Source organism: Oryx dammah, unplaced genomic scaffold, assembly GCF_014754425.2.
Source record: "Oryx dammah isolate SB20612 unplaced genomic scaffold, SCBI_Odam_1.1 HiC_scaffold_23, whole genome shotgun sequence".
In the NCBI taxonomy this organism is placed as follows: Eukaryota; Metazoa; Chordata; class Mammalia; order Artiodactyla; family Bovidae; genus Oryx; species Oryx dammah.
Window position 1 is genome coordinate 88,308,691 of NW_024070207.1, and position 22,205 is coordinate 88,330,895.

A 22,205-nucleotide genomic window follows, 5' to 3' on the forward strand; every position below is an offset into this window, starting at 1 on the left:
TCAAATGTATTCTTTTTAATGGCTGAGTAATACTCCATTGTGTATATGTACCACAGCTTTCTTATCCATTCATCTGCTGATGGACATCTAGGTTGCTTCCATATCCTGGCTATTATAAACAGTGCTGTGATGAACATTGGGGTACATGTGTCTCTTTCAATTCTGGTTTCCTCGGTGTGTATGCCCAGCAGTGGGATTGCTGGGTCATAAGGCAGTTCTATTTGCAATTTTTTACTGAATCTCCACACTGTTCTCCATAGTGGCTGTAGTAGTTTGCATTCCCACCAACAGTGTAAGAGGGTTCTCTTTTCTCCACACCCTCTCCAGTATTTATTGCTTGTAGACTTTTGGATCGCAGCCATTCTGACCAACATGAGATGGTACCTCATTGTGGTTTTGATTTGCATTTCTCTGAGAATGAGTGATGTTGAGCAACTTTTCATGGGTTTGTTAGCCATCTGGATGCCTTCCTTGGAGAAATGTCTATTTAGTTCTTTGGCCCATTTTTTGATTGGGTCATTTATTTTTCTGGAATTGAGCTGCAGGAGTTGCTTGTATATTTTTGAGATTAGTTATTTGTCAGTTGCTTCATTTGCTATTATTTTCTCCCATTCAAAAGGCTGTCTTTTCACCTTGCTTATAGTTTCCTTTGTTGTGCAAAAGCTTTTCAATTTTAATTAGGTCCCATTTGTTTATTTTTGCTTTTATTTCCAATATTCTGGGAGGTGGGTCATAGAAGATCCTGCTGTGATTTATGTCAGAGAGTGTTTTGCCTATGTTCTCCTCTAGGAGTTTTATAGTTTCTGATCTTATGTTTAGATCTTTAATCCATTTTGAGTTTATTTTTCTGTATGGTGTTAGAAAGTGTTCCAGTTTCATTCTTTTACAAGTGGTTGACCAGTTTTCCCAGCACCACTTGTTAAAGAGATTGTCTTTAATCCATTGTATATTCTTGCCTCCTTTGTCAAAGATAAGGTGTCCATAGGTGCATGGATTTATCTTGGCTTTCTATTTTGTTCCACTGATCCATGTTTCTGTCTATGTGCCAGTACCATACTGTCTTCATGACTGTTTCTTTGTAGTATAGCCTGAAGTCAGTCAGGTTGATTCCTCCACTTCCACTCTTCTTTCTCAAAATCACTTTGGCTATTAGGGGATTTTTTGTAATTCCATACAAGTTGTGAAATTCTTTGTTCTAATTCTCTGAATAATACCATTGGTACCTTGATAGGCATTTCATTGAATCTATAAATTGCTTTGGATAGTATACTAATTATCACTATATTGTTTCTGCCAATCGATGGGCATGGTATATTTCTTCATCTCTTTGTGTCCTCTTTGATTTCTTTCATCAGTGTTTTATAGTTTTCCATATATAGGTCTTTTGTTTCTGTAGGTAGATTTATACCTAAGTGTTTTAATCTTTTCGTTGCAGTGGTGAATAGAATTGTTTCCTTAATTTCTCTTTCTGTTGTCTCATTGTTAGTGTATAGCAATGCAAGGGATTTCCGTGTATTAATTTTACATCCTGCAACATTTTGTATTCATTGATTGAGTTCAGTTCAGTCACTCAGTCATGTCCGACTCTTTGCAAACCCATGAACCACAGCACGCCAGGCCTCCCTGTCCATCACCAACTCCCGGAGTCCACCCAAACCCATGTCCATTGTGCTGGTCATGCCATCCAACCACCTAATCCTCTATCATCCCCTTCTCCTCCTGCCCTCAATCTTTCCCAGCATCAGGGTCTTTTCAAAAGAGTCAGCTCTCCACATCAGGTGGCCAAAGTATTGGAGTTTCAGCTTCAACATCAGTCCCTCCAATGAACACCCAAGGCTGATCTCCTTTAGGATGGACTGGTTGGATCTCCTTGCAGTCCAAGGGACTCTCAAGAGTCTTCTCCAACACCACAGTTCAAAAGCAAGAATTCTTCTGCACTCAGCTTTCTTTATAGTCCAACTCTCACATCCACACCTGACTACTGGAAAAACAATAGCCTTGACTAGATGGATCTTTGTTAGCTCTAGTAATTTTCTGGTGAAGTATTTAGGGTTTTCTATTTAAAGGATCATATCATCTACAAACAGTGATAGTTTAACTTCATCTTTTTCAATCTGGATTCCTTTTATTTCTTGTTCTGCTCTGATTGCTGTGGACAAAACTTCCAAAACAATGTTGAATAGTAGTGGTGAGAGTGGGCATCCTTGTCTTGTTCCTGACTTTAGGGGAAATGCTTTCAATTTTTCATCACTGAGGATAATATTTGCTGTGGGTTTGTCATATATAGCTTTTATTGTATTGAGGTATGTTCCTTCTATGCCTGCTTTCTGGAGGGTTGTTATCATAAATGGATGTTGAATTTTGTCAAAGGCTTTCTCTGCATCTATCGAGAAAATCATATGGTTTTTATCTTTCAATTTGTTAATGTGGTATATCACACTGATTGGTTTGTGGATCTTAAAGAATCCTTGCATCCCTGGGATAAAGCCCACTTGGTCATGATGTATGATCTTTTTAGTATGTTGTTGGATTCTGTTTGCTAGAATTTTGTTAAGGATTTTTGCATCTATGTTCATCAGTGATATTGGCCTGTAGTTTTCTTTTCTTTTCCTTTTTTTTTTTTGGTAGCATCTTTTTCTGGTTTTGGTATTAGGGTGATGGTGGACTCATAGGATGAGTTTTGAAGTTTACCTTCCTCTTCAATTTTCTGGAAGAGTTTGAGTAGGATAGGTTTTAGCTCTTCTCTAAAGTTTTGGTAGAATTCAGCTGTGAAGCCAGCTGGTCCTGGGCTTTTGTTTGCTGGAATATTTCTGATTACAGTTTTGATTTCTGTGCTGCTGGTGGGTCTGTTAAGATTTTCTATTTCTTCCTGGTTCAGTTTTGGAAAGTTATACTTTTCTAAGAATTTGTCCATTTCTTCCAAGTTGTCCATTTTATTGACATATAGTTGCTGATAATAGTCTCTTATGATCCTTTGTATTTCTGTGTTGTGCGTTATGATTTTCCATTTCGTTTCTAATTTTGTTGATTTGATACTTCTCACTTTGTTTCTAAATGAGTCTGGCTAATGGTTTGTCTATTTTATTTATCTTCTTGAAGAACTAGCTGTTAGCTTTGTTGATTTATGCTATGGTCTCTTTTTCTTTTTTCTTTCCATTTATTTCTGCCCTCATTTTGTTTTATTTCTTTCCTTCTACTAACCCTGGCTTTCTTCATTTCTTCCTTTTCTACTTGCTTTACGTGTAGAGTTAGGTTATTTATTTGATTTCTCTCCTCTTTCTTGAGGTATGCTTGTATTGCTATGAATTTTTCCTTAACACTGTTTTACTGAATCCCACAGGTTTTGGGTTATTGTGTTTTCATTTTCATTCATTTTCATGCATATTTTGATTTCATTTTTGATTTCTTCTGTGATTTGTTGATTATACAAAAGTGTGTTGTTTTGCATCCATACGTTTGTATTTTTCATAGTTTTGGTTGGTTTGTTTGTTTTTTTCCTGAAGTTGATGTCTAGTCTTATGGCATTGTGGTTGGAAAAGATGCTTGAGATGATTTCAATTTTTTCAATATACCAAGGCTAGATTTATGGCCCAGGATGTGATCTATCCTGGAAAAGGTTCCTTATGCACTTGAGAAAAAGGTGAAATTCATTGTTTTAGGGTGAAATGTCCTATAGATATCAATTAGGTCTAACTGGTTCATTGTATAATTTAGTTTGTGTTTCCTTGCTAATTTTCTGTTTAGTTGATCTATCCATAGGTGTGCTGCTGCTGCTGCTGCTGCTAAGTTACTTCAGTCGTATCTGACTCTGTGCAGCCCCATAGACAGCAGCCCACCAGGATCCCCCATCCCTGGGATTCTCCAGGCAAGAACACTGGAGTGGGTTGCCATTTCCTTCTCCAATGCATGAAAGTGAAAATTGAAAGTGAATTCTCTGTCGTATCCAACTCTGTGTGACCCCATGGACTGTAGCCTTCCAGGCTCCTCTGTCTATGGGATTTTCCAGGCAAGAGTGCTGGAGTGTGGTTCCATTGAGTAGGGTATTAAAGTCTCCCACTATTATTGTGTTATTGTTAAATTACACTTTCATATTTGTTAGCATTTGCCTTACATATTGTGGTGCTCCTATGTTGGGTGCATATATATTTATAATTGTTATATCTTCTTCTTGGATTGATCCTTTGATCATTATGTAGTGTCATTCTTTTTCTCTTTTCACAGCCCTTATTTCAAAGTCTATTTTATCTGATATGAGTATTGCTATTCCTGCTTTCTTTTGGTGTCCATTTGTGTGAAATATCTTTTTCCAGCCCTTCACTTTCAGTCTGTATGTGTCCCTAGGTTTGAGGTGGGTCTCTTGTACACAGCATATATAGAGTTGTTGTTTTCTATACATTCAGCGAGTGTTTGATTTGGTTAGGGCATTCAACCCATTTGCATTTAAGGTAATTATTGATAAGTATGATCCCATTGCCATTTTCTTTGTTATTTTGTGTTTGAGTTTATAAACCTTTTCTGTATTTCCTGTCTAGAGAAGAGCCTTTAGCATTCGTTGGAGAGCTGGTTTGTCTATTTCTGCTTTATTGACTATGCCAAAGCCTTTGACTGTATGGATCACAATAAACTGTGGAAAATTCTGAAAGAGATGAGAATACCAGACCACCTGACCTGCCTCTTGAGAAACCTGTATGCAGGTCAGGAAGCAACAGTTAGAACTGGACATGGAACAACAGACTGGTTCCAAATAGGAAAAGGAGTGCGTCAAAGCTGTATATTGTCACCCTGCTTATTTAACTCATATACAGAGTACATCATGAGAAATGCTGGACTGGAAGAAACACAAGCTGGAATCAAGATTGCCGGGAGAAATATCAATAACCTCAGATATGCAGATGACACCACCCTTATAGCAGAAAGTGAATAGGAACAAAAAAGCCTCTTGATGAAAGTGAAAGAGGAGAGTGAAAAAGTTGGCTTAAAGCTCAATATTCAGAAAACGAAGATCATGGCATCTGGTCCCATCACTTCATAGGAAATAGAGGGGGATACAATGGAAACAATATCAGACTTTATTTTGGGGGGCTCCAAAATCACTGCAGATGGTGATTGCAGCCATGAAATTAAAAGACGCTTACTCCTGCGAAGGAAAGTTATGACCAACCTAGATAGCATATTCAAAAGCAGAGACATTACTTTGCCGACTAAGGTCCGTCTAGTCAAGGCTATGGTTTTTCCAGTGGTCATGTATGGATGTGAGAGTTGAACTGTGAAGAAAGCTTAGTGCCGAAGAATTGATGCTTTTGAACTGTGCTGTTGGAGAAGACTCTTGAGAGTCCCTTGGACTGCAAGGAGATCCAACGACTCCATTCTAAAGGAGATCGGTCCTGGTTGTTCTTTGGAAGGAATGATGGTAAAGCTGAAACTCCAGTACTTTGGCCACCTCATGTGAAGAGTTGACTCATTGTAAAAGACTCTGATGCTGGGAAGGATTGGGGGCAGGAGGAGAAGGTGACGACAGAGGATGAGATAACTGGATGGCATCACTGACTTGATGGACGTGAGTTTGAGTGATGGAGAGGGAGGTGGTGATGGAGAGGGAGGCTTGGCGTGCTGCAATTAATGGGGTAGCAAAGAGTTGGACACGACTGAGCAACTGAACTGAACTGAAAACTTTTGATTTATCCTTTATATTTGAATGAAATCCTTGCTGGGTATAGGAATCTAGATTGTAGGTTTTTCTCTTTCATCACTTAAGTAAGTCCTACCATTCCCTTCTGGCTTCAAGACGTTCCATTGAAAAATCAGCTGTTATCCTTATGGGGATCCCCTTGTGGGCTGTTGTTTTTTCCTTGGTGCTTTTAATATTTGTTTTTTTGTGTTTGGTCTTTGTTAATTTGATTAATATGTGTTTGGGATGTTTCACCTGGCTTTATCCTGTTTGAGACTCTCTGAGTTTCTTGGACTTGGGTGGCTATTTCCTTCCCCATTTTAGGGAAGTTTTCAACTATTCCCTCCTCAAATATTTTCTCATGGCCTTTCTTTTTGTCTTCCTCTTCAGAAACTGCTATGTTTCGAATGTTGGGGCATTTAACACTGTCCCAGAGGTCTCTGTGTTTGTCCTCATTTCTTTTAATTCTTTTTTTCTTTTTTTCCTCTCTGCCTCATTTATTTCCACCATTCTATCTTCCACCTCACTTATCCTATCTTCTGTCTCATTTATTCTACTATTGGTTCCCTCCAGAGTGCTTTTGATCTCAATTATGGCATTATTCATTACTGATTGACTCTTTTTTATTCTTTCTAGGTCCTTATAAACTTTTCTTGCATCCTCTCAATCCTTGTCTCCAAGCTATTTATCTGTAACTCCATTTTGTTTTCAAGATTTTGGATCATTTTTACTATCATTATTCTGAATTCATTTTCAGGTAGACTCCCTATCACTTTCTCTTTGGTTTGGCTTGGTGGGCTTTTATCATGTTCTTTTACCTGCTTAATATTTCTCTGTCTTTTCATCTTGTTTAAGTTGCTCTGTTTGGGGTGGCCTTTCTGTATGCTGGAAGTTTGTGGTTCCTCTTTACTGTGGAGGTTCCTCCTGTGGGTCAGGCTGGATGAGTGGCTTGTCAAGGTTTCATGGTTAAGGAAGCTTGCATCAGTGTTCTGCTAGATGGAACTGGATCTCTTCTCTCTGGAGCACAATGAAGTGTCCAGTAGTGAGTTTTGTGGTGTGTGGGTTTGGTGTGACTTTTGGCCGCCTGTATTTTTGTGTTCAGGGTTATATTCCTGCTTTTTTTGGAGAATTATCTTTGTATGTCTTCCTCTTAAACTTGTTGGCTATTGGGTGGAGCTTGGTTTCAATATAGGTATGGAGGCTTCTCGATGAGCTTTTGAGTTTAATGGTCCATGGAGTCAGGAGTTTTCTGGTGTTCTCAAGTTTTGAATTTAAGTCTCCTGCCTCTGGCTTTCAGTCTTCTTCTTATAGTAGCCTCAAGACTTCTCCACCCATACAGCATCGATGATAAAACATCTATGTTAGTGGTGAAAAGATTCTCCACAGTGAGGGACACCCAGAGAGGTTCACAGAGTTACATGAAGAGGAGAAGAGTGAGGATGGAGATAGAGGTTACCAGGAGGAGAAGAGGGCGAATCGAAAGTGGAAAGAGCAGTCTAGCCAGTAATCAATTCCCTATTTGCTCTACACAGTCTGGAACACTCAGAGAGGTTCATGGAGTTTCATAGAGAAGAGAAGAGGGAGGAAGGAGATAGAGGTGACCAGGAGGAGAGGAACAGGAGTCAAAAGGAGAGAGACCATTTAGCCTGTGATCAGTTCCCTAAGTTTTCTCCACAGCCCGGAACAGGCAAAGAGATTCACAGAGTTAAGTGGAGAAGAGAAGGAGGAGGCTGGAGATAGAGGTGACCTGAGGGAGAAAAAGGAGAGTCAAAAGGGGAGAGAGCAATCAAGCCAGTAACCACACTCCTAAGTAAAAATGGGTACTGAAGGTTGGATTATTAATGGTACAAAATTGGGTGATTATTTCCTTCCCCATTTTAGGGAAGTTTTCAACTATTATCTCCTCAAGTATTTTCTCATGGTCTTCCTTTTTGTCTTCTTCTTCTGGGACTCCTATGATTCGAATGTTGGGGCATTTAACATTGTCCCAGAGGTCTCTGAGATTGTGCTCATTTCTTTTAATTCATTTTTCTTTTATCCTCTCTGATTCATTTATTTCTAGCATTCTATCTTCTACTTCACTAATCCTATCTTCTGCCTCCATTATTCTACTATTTGTTCCCTCCAGAGTGTTTTTTATCTCATTTATTGCATTATTCATTATATATTGACTCTTTTTCATTTCTTCTAGGTCCTCGTTAAACCTTTCTTGCATCTTCTCAATCCTTGCCTCCAGGCTATTTATCTGATTCCATTTTGATTTCAAGACTTTTGATCATTTTCACTATCATTATTTGGAATTCTTTATCAGGTAGATTCCCTATCTCTTCCTCTTTTGTTTGGTTTGGTGGGCATTTAACTTATTCCTTTACCTGCTGTGTATTCCTCTGTCTCTTCATCATGTTTATATTGCTATGTTTGGGGGTGGCCTTTCTGTATTTAGGCAGTTTGTGGAGTTCTCTTTATTGTGGAGTTTCCTCACTGTGGGTGGGGTTGTATCAGTGGCTTGTCAAGGTTTCCTGGTTAGGGAAGCTTGTGTCAGTGTTCTGGTCGGTGGAGCTGGATTTCTTCTCTCTGGAGTGCAATGAAGTGTCCAGTAATGAGTTATGAGATGTTAATGGGTTTGGAGTGACTTTGGGCAGCCTGTATATTGAAGGTCAGGCCTGTGTTCCTGTGTTGCTGGAGAATTTGCATGGTATGTCTTGCTCTGGAACTTGTTGGCCCTTGGATGGTGCTTTGTTTCAGTGTAGGTAAGGAGGCGTTTGATGAGCTCCTATCGATTAATGTTCCTTGGAGTCAGGAGTTCTCTGGTGTTCTCAGGATGTGGACTTAAGCCTCCTGCTTCTGGTTTTCAGTCTTATTTTTACAGTAGCCTCAAGATTTCTCCATCTATACAGCACCGTTGATAAAACATCTAGGTTAAGGATGAAAAGTTTCTCCACAGTGAGGGACACCAGAGAGATTCACAGAATTACATGGAGAAGAGAAGAGGGAGGAGGGAGATAGAGGTGACCAGGATGAGATGAGGTGGAATCAAAACAGGAGAGAGCAAGCTAGCCAGTAATCACTTCCTTATGTGTGGTCCACAGTCTGGACCGCTCAGAGATGTTCACAGAGTTATACAGAGAAGAGAAGACGAAGGAAGGAGACAGAGGTGGCCAGGAGGATAAAGGGGGAAATCAAAAGGAGAGAGACAGATCCAGCCAGTAGTCAGTTCCCTAAGTGTTCTCCACCATCCGGAACATACAAAGAGATTCACAGAGTTGGGTAGAGAAGAGAACGGGGAGGGAGGAGATAGAAGCGACCTGGTGGAGAAAAAGGAGAGTCCAAAGGGGAAGAGAGCAGTCAAACTAGTAATTTCACTCCCAAATAAAAATGGGTACTGAAGATTGGGTTCTTAAAGGTACAAAATTGATAACAAACACCAAAAATCAAAGATTAGAAGTCTAGAGTAGAAGTTGGATTTTCAAAAATACAATATAAATGGAAAAAAAACAAAGTCACAAAAATTATTTTATATATATATATATATGAAGTTTGCTTAAAAAATAGGGTCTCTCTTTTTTTTGCAAAGTAATAGTAGGTTATAAAAATGAAAATTAAAGGAGTAATAGAGGACAAAAATAAAAATATTTTTTTAAATTAAAGAATGTAGTAAAAATAGTAGAAATATATCTAGGACATTCTCTGGTGGTATTATTGTGGGCAGTGTAGGGTCAATTCATTTTCAGATAGTTCCTTGATCCAGCTTATATTTCTCAAGATCTATAGGCCCCTTCCCATGTAGGTGGTGCTAACTACAGGGTTTTAATCTATTGCACCTGTCATTTCCAAGGAGGGTCCCTCTGTTTTAGCTTCTGTTTGCTGGTCTCTTCAGTGTCTAATTTCTGCCCTGACACAAGGGGGTGGTGGTGGACACTTTTTTAGGCTCACTTGTTCAGTCGTGCTGTGGGGAGGGAGGGATGCTGCAAACAAATAACACTGGCGTGTACTTGCAGTGTCTCGACCACACTGGGTTTCCCCTGCTCACTGCGTGTGTGCTTTCCCTGTCTACACTGCTTAGGCTCTAGGTTGCTCTGCCAGGAACTGTCTGAGGCCGGCCCTGGGTTGTATGCACTTCCCAGGTCTAAGCCATTCAGGTTCAGGTACTCGGGTAGTGCTCAGAGGCGCAGACTCGGTTGGGCCTGCGTTTTGTGCCCTTCCCAGATCCGAGCAGCTCAGGTGACCAGGTGTTTGGCAAGCTTGGTCACTGCTGTGACTTATCTCTTCCCCTGAGCCTGCTGCTTGGTTTTCTGGGTGTACAACCAGCACATCTTCTTAGGCGGATGTTGACCGTCCAGAATCCCAAGAAGTCTTGGTTAGCAATGAAGCCTGCTTGCAGTTTGGTAGATAATGCCTCTCTGGGGCCGTGATTGCCCCCTTCCGGCTCTGGCTGCCCTCACATGCCTGTCACTGTGTGGGGGGAGGAGGGGGATGGGCCTGTCTGCAGCTGGCTAGCTCTGCTCAGTCCTTTGTTCTGTGAGTGGGCCTGGTGGTGTCTTAGGTTAGGGCTTTTCGTGTGGTAGCTATCCCACAGTCCGGGTTGCTACCCAAGTTATTTCCCTCAGATTGCCCTCTGGGCGTTTAGGCCTGGTCCTTACTCTAAGTGATACAGCCCGTGCCTCCCTGCCCAGCCTCCGCTTGCTAGTGGCAGATGCAGACGTCTGCGCTGCTTCTCTGCTGGGGGAGTTACCATTGGGCACGTAATCTGTGGGTTTTAATTATTTATTTATTTTTCCTCCCGGTTATGTTGCCCTCTGTGGTTCCAAGGCTCGCCACAGACTCGGCAGTGAGAGTGTTTCCTGGTGTTTGGAAACTTCTCTCTTTTTTAAGACTCCCTTCCCAGGATGGAGCTCCGTCCCTACCTCTTTTGTCTCTCTTTTTGTCTTTTATATTTTTCCCTACCTCCTTTCGAAGACAGTGGGCTGCTTTTCTGGGTGCCCGATGTCCTCTGCCAGCATTCAGAAGTGGTTTTGTGGAGTTTACTCAGCATTCAAATGTTCTTTTGAAGAATTTGTTAGGGAGAAAGTGGTCTCCCCATCCTATTCCTCCGCCATCTTAATGGTACAAAATTGATAACAAATACAACAATCTAGAGTAGAGGTTAGACTTTCAAAAATACAGTATTAAAAAAAGAACAAAATAGCAGATGGTATCTAAAAAATATGAAATTTGCTTTAAAAACAGGGTCTTTTTTTCAAGGTAATAGTAGGTTTTTTAAAAAAGTAAAGGAGTAGTAAAGAACTGAAAATTTTAAAAAAATTAAAATGATGATAGTAAAATATATATAGGAATTTCTCTGGAACTCTTGAGGGCAGTGTGTGGTCAGTTCAGTTTCAGATAGTTCCTTATTCCACCTTATACTTCTTCTCAAGGTCTATAGGTCCTTTCCAATGTAGCCAGTGCTAACTATAGGGTTAATCTGTTGCATCTGTCACTTCCAAAGCTGCTCCCTCTTTGTTTATTTTGGCTTCCTCTGTTTGCAAGTCTCATCAGTATCTAACTTCTGCCCTGACACAAGGGCACGAAGGTGGTCATTTATTCAGGCTCACTTGTTCAATTGTGCTGCGAGGAGGGAGGAACACTGCAAACAAATATTGCTGGCATGTGTGGGGAGTGCTCACAATGTCTGAAACACACTGGGTTTGCCCCCGCTCACGGCATGTGTGCTTTCTCAGTCTACACTGCTCAGGGTCCAGGTTACTCTGCCATGGAACTGTCTAAGGCAGGACCTGGGTTGAGTGCACTTCCCAGATCTATGCCACTCAGGTTCAGGTTCTCGGGTACTCCACAAAGGCACAGACTCGGTTGCTCCTGAGTTTTGTGCCCTTCCAAGTCCAAGCAGCTCAGGCAACCAGGTGCCTAGCAAGTGCACTCTCCCCAGGTACAGTGCATCTTATCACCTCCCCAGTCCCAGCAGCTCGGTTTCCTCGTGTGCAGCAGGAGCGCCTTGTCAGCTGTGCCATGTGTCTCCTCTGGAGAACTGATCTCTGGCTGTGGCCCTCCTGGCGGTTGTTAATCATACAGGATGCCAGGAAGACTTGGTTAGCAACTGGAAGCCTGCTCACAGTTTGGTAGGATATGCCATTTCTGGGGCCGAGTTTGCCCCTTTCCTTCCAGGTCTGGCTGGTGCCCGCCTGCCTCCCTGCCTCCGGCAGGGGATGGGCTGGTCCGCAGCTGGCTAACTCTCCTCTGGTATTCACACAGTCCTTTGTTATGTGAGCAGGCCCAGCAGTGCCTTAGGTTAGAGCTTTTCATGGGAAAGTTCTCTCTCTCTCTCTCTCTCTCTCTCTCTCTCTCGTTCCTGTTTTTTTTTTTTTTTTTTTCCTCTCTGGCTATCACAAGGTTTGGGTTACTGTCTCATGTTAGCTCCCTCAGATTGCCCTCAGGGCATTCAGGCCCAGTCTTTACCCTAAGCAATGCAGCCTATGCCTCCCTGTTCAGCCCCTGCTTGCTGGGGGCAGATGAGAGCCTCTGGTCTACTTCTCCACTGGGAGTTGCCATTAGGCACATAACCTGTGGGTTTTACTTATTTTTTCTTCTCAGTTATGTTGCCCTCTGAGATTCCAAAACTCCCCAAAAACCTGCCAATATTTGGAAATTTCTCTTTTAAGACTCCCTCCGCAGGATGGGTATCTGTCCCTAACTCTTTTGTCTCTCTTTTTATCTTTTATATTTTGTCCTACTTCCTTTTGAAGACAACGGGCTGCCTTTCTGGGTGCCTGGTGTCCTCCGCCAGCATTCAGAAGTTGTTTTGTGGTATTTGTTCAGTGTTCAAATGATCTTTTGATGAATTTGTGGGAGAGAAAGTGGTCTCCCCGTCCTATTCCTCTGCCATCTTAGTGACACCCCTTTGCAATTTTGTGAAAGAGTTTTAGAAGGCTAAGCATGATCTCTTCTCTAAATGTTTAATAGAATACTCCTTTGAAGTCATTTGGTCCTGGGCTTTTGTGTTTTGGAAGATTTTTTATCACAGCTTCAATTTCAGAGTTTATAACTGGGTTGTTCATAATTTCTGTTTCTTCCTGATTCAGTCTTGGAAGATTAAACTTTTCTAAGAACCTGTCCATTTCTTCCAGGTTATCTATTTTATTGCCATATAGTTGTTCATAATACTCTCTTATAATCCTTTGTATTTCTGCATTGTCTCTTCTAACTTCTACTTTTTCATTTCTAATTTTGTTGATTTGATTCTTCTCTCTTTTTTTTTATTGTTGACTCTGGCTAAGTGTTTATCTATTTTGTCTATCTTCTCAAAGAACCAGCTTTTAGTTTTATTAGTCTTTACTATTGCTTCTTTCATTTCTTTTTCATGTATTTCTGCTCCCATGTTTATTTCTGTCCTACTAATATTCTTTTTTTTTCTTCTTATTTTTCCAGTTGCTTTAAGTGTAAAGTTAGGTTCTCTATTCGATGTTTTTCTTGTTTCTTGAGGTAGTCTTGTATTGCTATAAACTTCACTCTTAGAACTGCTTTTGCTGCATCCCATAGGTTTTGAGTTATTGTGTTTTCATTGCCATTTGTTTCTAGAATTTTTTTTAAATTTCCCTTTTGATTTCTTCAGTAATCTGTTGGTTATTTAGAAATGTGTTGTTTAGTCTCCATGTGTTTGTATTTCTTACAGTTTTTTTTTCTTGTAATTAATATCTAGTCTCATAGCATATTGGTCAGAGAAGATGCTAGATATGATTTCAATTTTCTTAAATTTACTGAGGTTTGCTTTGTGACTTAACATGTGGTGTATCCTGGAGAATGTTCCTTGTGCACTAGAAAAGGTGTATTCTTCTGCATTTGACTGCAATTTCCTTAAGATATCAATGAGATCCATCTCATCTAATATATCATTTAAGACTTGTGTTTCATTATTATTTTTTTGTTTTGATGATCTGTCCATTGGTGTGAGTGGGGTGTTAAAGTCCCCTACTATGATTGTGTTGCTGTCAATTTTTCCTTTTATGTCTGTTAGTGCTTGTCTTATGTATTGAGATGCTCCTATGTTGGGTACATACATATTACAATTGTTATGTCTTCTTCTTGGATTGATTCCTTGATCATTATGCAGTGTCCTTCCTTATCTCTTGTAATCTTCTTTATTTTAAGGTCTATTTTGTCTGATATGAGGATTGCTACTCCAGGTTTCCTTTGCTTCCCATTTTCATGGAATATATTTTTTCATCCCCTCACTTTCAGGCTATGTGTGTCTTGAGGTCTGAAGTGGGTTTCTTGCAGACAGCATATATATGGGTCTTGTGTTTATATCCATTCAGCCAGTCTGTGTCTTTTGGTTGAAGCATTTAGTCCATTTACATTTAAAGTGATTATTGATATATATGTTCCTATTGCCATTTTCTAATTGGGGTTGATTTTGTAGATCTTTTTTCTTCTTTTGTGTTTCATGACTATAGAAGTCAATTTAACATTCATTGTAAAGCTGGTTTGGTGGTGCTGAATTCTCTTAACTTTTGCTTGTCTGAAAAGCTTTTTATTTCTCCATCAATTTTGAATGAGATCCTTGCTGGGCAAAATATTGGTTGTAGATTTTTTCCCTTTCAGTACTTAAATATATCCTCCCATTCCCTTCTGGCCTACAGAGTTTCTCCTGAAAGATCAACTTTTCAGCATATGGAGTTTCCCTTGTGTGTTACTTGTTGATTCTCCCTTGCTGCTTTTAATATTATTTCTTTGTGTTTAGTCTTTGTTAGTTTGATTAGTGTGTGTCTTGTCATGTTTCTCCTTGAGATTATTCTATATGGGGCTCTTTGTGCCTCTTGGACTTGATTGGTTATTTCCTTTTCCATGTTGGGGAAATTTTCAACTATAATCTCTTAAAAAATGTTCTCATACCATTTCTTTCTCTCTTCTTCTTCTGGGACCCGTATAATTCGAATTTTGGTGCATTTGATGTGGTCCCAGAGGTTTCTAAGACTGTTCTCAGCTCTTTTCATTCTTTTTACTTTTTTCTGCTCTTCAGAAGTTATTTCCACCATTTTATCTTCCAGCTCACTGATTCGTTCTTCTACTTCAGATATTCTGCTATTGATTCCTTCTAGAGTATTTTTAATTTCAGTAATTGTGTTGCTTGTCTCTGTATGCTTATTCTTTAATACTTCTAGGTCTTTGTTAATTGATTCTTGCATTTTCTCCATTTTGTTTTCAAGGTTTTTGATCATCTTTACTATCATTATTCTGAATTCTTTTTTCACGTAATTTTCCTTTTCCCTCTTCATTTATTTGGACTTCTGTGTTTCTAGTTTGCGCCTTCATTTGTGCAGTATTTCTCTGCGTTTTCATTTTTTCAAGTATTGTGTGTGAGGTCTCCTTTTCCCAGGTTTCAAGGAAAGATGAATTCTTTACTTGAAGAAGGTTGAATTCTTTCTTACTTTTGGTTTCTGACCTCCAAAAGTTGGTCCAGTGATTTGTGTAAGCTTTGTATAGGGTGAGATTTGTGCTGAGTTTTTGTTTGTTTGTTTTCCTCTGATGGGCAAGGCTGAATGAGGTGGTACTCTTGTCTGCAGATGATTGGGTTTGTATTTTTGTTTTGTTTGTTGTTTAGATGAAACATCCTGCACAGGGTGTTATGGGTAGTTGGGTGATGCTGGGTCTTGTATTCAAGTGGTTTCCATTGTGTGAATTCTCAGTATTTGGTACTCCCTTGGGTTAGTTCTCTGGTAGTCTAGGTGCTTGGAGTCCCCTTCCAAAGGCTCAGAGTTTGATCTCTGGTCAGAAATAAATATTCCACAAGTGTTTTTTTATGGCATTAAGGGAGAGTATAACAAATCTCCAGAAATGAGAGATCAAACCAATGGCAGTTACAAAATCAGGCACATAATAATTAAAATAATGGAATATACACATATACATATACACCCATGAGCAAAGTGAAAACAGTCTAACAAAACTAAAGTATTGGTAACCCACTCCAGTGTTCTTGCCTGGAGAATCCCAGGGATGGGGGAGCCTGGTGGGCTGCCATCTATGGGGTCGCACAGTCGGACATGACTAAAGTGACTTAGCACCAGCAGATTGATCTGGTGAACAAAGGAAATCAAAAATTATATTTACCAATTAAGAACAAGACTAACTTAAGCACAAACTGGAAAGCAAAACTAAAGCAAGGTGCCAACTGGGGGATAAAACAATGAAAACAAAACTAACAAATATGTTGAGAGGAAAATAAAGAAGAATAGATATGCAAAGTTAAATAGAGGTAGATGAATAATATTTATATGCATTAAAGATTAACTGCAAGGGGAAAAGAACAGTAGGAAAGTCAAACAAAGGAATAAATGTAGAAAAAATATAATAGATTTTTAAAAATTAAAATTATAAAAAATGAGAGAGAAGAGGAAAAAATGGAAGAAGAAAAAAGGGAAAAAAAGAAAACTCCACAGAACTGCAAAAGCCCAATGTGGAGGCAGAGGTTTATAAAATAGAAGTGTGACTTAATATACACATATACATATACACAAATAAGCAAAATCAAAACAGTCCAACAAAAATTAAGTACAAAAGATTGACCCAGCAAACAAAGGAAACCAAAAATTATATCTACCAGAACAAAATTAATTAAAGCACAAAATGGAAAACAAAACTAAAGCAAGGTACCAATTGGGGAATAAAGCAAGGATAATAAAGCTAACAAATAAGTTTTGAGGAAAGGAGAGAAAGAAAAGAACGAAAGAATAGATATACAAAGTTAAATAGAGGTAGATGAAGATTTATACACGTTAAAGATTAACTGCAAGGGGAAACAAACATTAGGAAAAACAAAGGAATAAATGTAGAAAATAATAATATATTTTAAAAATTATAATTAAAATAAGAGAAAAGTAAAAAAAAGTGGAAAACTCCACAGAACTGCAAAAGCCCAACAGAGAGGCAGAGGTTTATAAAAACTATAGAAAAAAATGTGACTGAGGAAAAAGAAAAAAAAAAACTCAAAGGCTTAATTGAATTTCTTAGTGCCAATAAAATTGACAACTACAACAGACGTGTGAAAAAGGGGGAAAAAAAAGAAAGAAAGAACACAAAAGAATCTACAGAACAACTCAAAAAAATAAGAATAATAAAAGTTTTTCTTGTGTCTCTGCTGTCAGAGTCCTTTCCCGTGCTGGAAATCACAGTCCACCTTACCTCCCTGGGATGCCCTCCAATACTACTGCTCTCTGGACCTGCTTTGGGGGCTGCTCATATTCTAATCTGGTCCTACTCCTGTATGTTCTTGCCTCCAATGTCCACAGGTGTCAGAGCTAGTGCATTTTCTTTTGTGGGAGCTCTCAGTGGCCTTTTATATATTCCATAGACACACAGTCCACTTAGTTGATCATGTGGATTTAATCTGCCGCTTGTACAGCTGGTGGGAAGGTTCTGGGTCTTCTTCCTTAGCCACACTGCCCCTGGGTTTCAGTTGTGGTTTTATTTCCACCTGTGCATGTGGTTCGTCCACTGGGGTTTAGCTCCTGAGGCTGCCCTGGAGGGCTTGGGTTTGCCCCTGTGAGGGCCAGGTGTGGAAGTGGTGCATCTGCTTGGGTTGCAGGAGTTCTGGCAGCACCAGATACTCAGGGGGATTGGAGGCTAGGGCAGCAGGAAATATAGTGTTCTAAAAGGGTATGGCAACCAGTATTGACCAATAAGCTCCAGTATTCTTGCCTGGAGAACCCCATCTCTGACAGAGAAGCCTGGCATGCCACAGTCTACTGGGTTGCAAAGAGCTGGACAGGATCGAAGTGACCCTGCCTACATAAATACAAGACTGTTTTTGTTTGTTTGTTTTTGCCTGTGGCAGCTCTGCCCCAGTGAGAGTTGAGCATGAAGGTGGTGCAACTGCTTGGCTTGCAGGGACACTGGCAGCACCAAGTGTTCAGGGACACAAACTGCCTCCATGGCAGGAGGTATAGCCCTATCAGAGTCTTTTGGAGCCTCTTGTAGCTGGCGATCAGAAGGCTTCTTTGGCCAGTCTTTCTCCATAGCTCCGCCCATTCAGGCACTTAAAGGGATCCCTTGACTGGGGTCCTTCTCTGTTTTTTGGCAAGTCAGACACATAGAGAAGCCCCCATGACTGGGGTCCTACTCTATAGATTAGCACATGAGGCACCACCCCTGGGTGGGGTCCTACTCTGTAGTGCAGTGTGCTGTCTATGTTGGCGTATGGGGAGAGAGAGGCTATGGTGATGGGTCCACCCCCTATGTGTGACTTAGCATTATTGCCTTGCTTCCATGACTGCCTGGCTTTCCTCCACAGACATTTCCCACCACAATCGCCTCCTTCACATCCCTTTGATCCGTCTCTCTGCTGTGAACAGCAGCCCTCACACTGGGATTGCTTCACAATCCCTTAAGTCCAGCTCCCAGCTGCTGCCCCTTCCAGGAGACCCACATTCCTGCCCAGTGTATGTATGGCTGTGGCAAGGACTGTCTGATTCTCATTCCATTTAGGCTGCCAGAGATCAGCTGTTTCACTCAGCCTTAAATATTTCTCCTCTGACTCAGACAATTGCCCCACTGTGGGGATCAGAACCCTGCTTCAGTTCCCCCACCCACCAAGGGTAGGTCCAGTCTTACTAATACTCTTGTTTTTCCCCATTGTTCCTTCCTCTTACAGAGTTTTGTATGGTTCTATATATTCTTTTCCACAAGTCAGGTCCTCCTTTATGCTCTCAGCTGGTGTTCTGCATGCACTTTTGTGTCTGTATGTGTATTCTTGATGTGTCCATGGAGAGTGATGTACTCCACATCCACCTACTCCTCCACTATCTTTTTCTCTATGTTTTGTTCTTTATATATGTGAGTCTGTTTCTGTTTCACTGCATAAATTCACAAGTTTTATATTTTAGACTTTACAAGTGATAATATAAAATATTTATTTTACTGTCTAGGTCCATCCACATTATTCCAAATGGCAGAATTTCATTCTTTTGTATGATTGAGTAATATCCCATTGTATACATATACCACATCTTTATTTATTCATCTCTTGATGGACATTTAAGCTGCTTCCATATCTTGGTTGTTGTAAATATTACTGCTATGAACATTGGGCTGCATGTATCTTTTCACCAATTAGTCCTTTTTTCAGATATATATACCCAGGAATTACTAGATGATATGGTAATTTTATTTTTACTTTTTAAATAAATCTCATTACTGTTTTCCATAATGTTATGCCAATTTACATTCCAACCAACAGTGTACAACTGTTCCCTTTTCTTTACATTCTTATTAACATTTGTTATTTGTTATTTGTGGAGTATTTGTTATTTGTGGAGTATTTGATGGCAGCCATCGGACATTTGTGAAGTGATATATCATTGTGGAGTTAAGAAGGACTTTGTATAATGTCAAATTTACCACAAAGATATATCAACTTTAAGCTTATATGCCTCAAACATCACAGATCCTAAATATGTGAAGAAAACATTGACAGAATTAGAGGAAGAGAAGACAGATCAGATAAATAGTAAAATTCTATTTTCAATATTGAATAGAGCAACCAGATGGGAAATCAGGGAAAAAAAAAAAAAAAGAAAGAAAGAAAGAAAAATAACAAACATGAAGAATACTATAAAACAATGGACCTGAGCTGATGTATAGAGAAAATTCTATCCAACAATGGCAAAATTCTTATTTATCTCAAATTCACACAGAACAATCTCCAGATAGATCACATGTTAGTCCAAAAAAATAAGTCTTATAAATTTAAGACTATCAAAATCATATAAAGTGCATTTCCAACAATGGAATAAAATGAGAAATTAATAGTGGAGGGAAAACTGAAAATCTAGAAATTAAAGATGCAGATACAATGCTAATTAAACAATCAATAGTCAAAGAAATCATAATGATCAAAGATAGATTAGAAAGTATCCTGAGACTACTGAATATAATAACATATCAAAACCTATGAGATGTAAGAGAAATGTTTAACTCTAAATACTTACATTATAAAAATAATGACTCCTTCAAAAAAAAAAAAATCCCTGACTGCACACATTAAGAAAAAGATAAAAGAAAAAATAAACAAACCTGCAGCTAAATGCAGGAAGGAAATAATAAAGATTAGAGCAGAAATAAACAAAATAAAGAATTCTTTAAAAGAAAAGAGAAAAATCAATGAAATAAAGCATTGGATCATTGAAGAGATCAATGACTTTAACAAACCTTTAATAGATTCAGATAAAAGAAAGAAGATTAAAAAAAACTAAAAATATAAATAAAAGAAGAGATAAAACAAAATATCTTAAAGAAATAAAGATATTATAATAAAATACTATGAACAGTTGGACCTTCTAGATAAAATGGACAAATTTTTAGAGACTCACAGCCTTTCAAGCTGAATCATGAAGAAACAGATCATCTGAAAATACCTAAAACTACTAAGGGAATTAAATCAGTAATCAAAAACCTCCCAGAAAGAAAAGTCCAGGACCAGATGTCTTCATTGGCGAATTCTAACAAACATGTAAGGAAGAATTAACATCAATCATCCTCAAAATCTTCCAAAATATTTAAAATGGAACATGTCCAAATGTATTACCCTAGTACCAAAGTGAAACAAAACCATGACAAGTTATCTATGGAACAATATCCCTGATGAATATTGATATAACACTACCAAACAGAATTCAAAAGCAGGGTATAAGACCATGTAAGATTTATTCATGGAAAGCAAGAATAGTTCAATATATAAACACCAATCAATATAATATGGCTCATTAAAAAAAATGAAAGAAAAAAACAAAATCATCCCAATTGATGCAGAAAAAGAATTGGAATTTTCCAAAATCCAACACATATTTTGTAACAAAAAATTTAAAAAAAAAACCAAGAATAGGACAAAAATTTAATATAATAAAGGTCATATAGTAAAATCTCACATCTATTATACTAAATATTGAAAGGCTGAAAACTTTACCTCTGAGGTTAGGTACAAAACAAAGATGCTTACTTTTGCCACTTTTATTCAACATAGTGTAGGAAATTCTAAACGGAGTAGTCATGTAATAAAAAAGAAACAAAAGATAAACAAATGGGAAAGAAAGAAGTAAAATTTTCTGTTCACAGATAACATAATTTTATATGTACAATATTCTGAATATAAAAAAACTATTGAAACTAATAAATGAATATAACAAAGTAGCAGGACACTAAATCAACATGAAAAAATCAGTTGTGCTTCTATACAATAAAATAAACAATCTAAAACGGAAATTTAGACATTACTTCTCTTCCAATAACATATTTGGGAACAATCTTAAAAGGAAGTAATAGGCTTGTACAATAAAAATTACAATACATTGCTAAAATAAAGAATACCTAAATAAATTAAAGACATTTTCTGTTCTTATAGTGGAAGAAATTATTAATATAATATGTATATATATATTAATACCACCCAAGGGAATCTATTGCTTTGATGCAATCCTTATCAAAATTCCAGTGGTGATGTTTACACAAATGAAAAGTACCATTATAATATCTATATGGAATCTTACAGAATAGAAAATAGGCAAAATATTCTTCCAAAAGAAAGAAGTTGAAACTTTTATACTTAATGATTTCAAGATCTATTGGCAAACTTTTGTCATCAAAGCAATGTGGTACTGGCATAAACATAGACATATAGAACATAGAATGAAATACAGAGCCCTGGGGAAAAAGTCTTTATATATATATATATATATATATATATATATAGGCAAAATAATTTTGACAATGGCATCAAGATAATGCAGTGGGTAAAAACAGTCTTGTCAGTAAATACTGTTGGAAAACAAGATGTCCACATACAAAAGAATGGAGATAGATTCTTAACTTACACCATGCAAAAAAATTAACTCAAAAGGGATCAAAACCTAAATGCAATGGCTACTGCTATAAAAACCTTAGTCAAAAACATAAGGAAAAAAATTTGACAGAAGATTTCAAAATGTTTTCTTTAATATAATATGCTACACACAGGCAACAAAAGAGAAAACAAATAATGTGGGCAAGCTGGAGACAAGATGGTGAAGTAGAAGGAGATGAGCTAATCTAATCTGATGAAAACAAAAAATCACAACTAACTGTTGATCAACCATTGACAAAAAATTAAAAAATAATGGAGCCTATCAAAAAAGATATCCTACATACAAAGACAAAGAAGAAATCACAAGGAGATGATGAAAATGAAAGTCACTCAGGGGTGTCTGATTCTTTGCGACCCCATGGACTATACAGTCTGTGGAATTCTCCAGTCCAGAATACTGGAGTGGGTAGCCATTCCCTTCTCCAGATCTTCCCAACCCAAGGATCGAACCCAGTTCTCCCACATTGCAGGCAGATTCTTTACCAGCTGAGCCACCAGGGAAGCCCAAGGAGATGGTAGAAGGGATGAAATCACAATAAAATCAAATCCCATATCCACTGGGTGAGTAACTCCCAAACTGGAAAATAATTATGCCACAGAAGTTCTCCCACAATACTAAAGGTTGTGAGCTCGGTGCTAGGCTCCCCAAGCTGG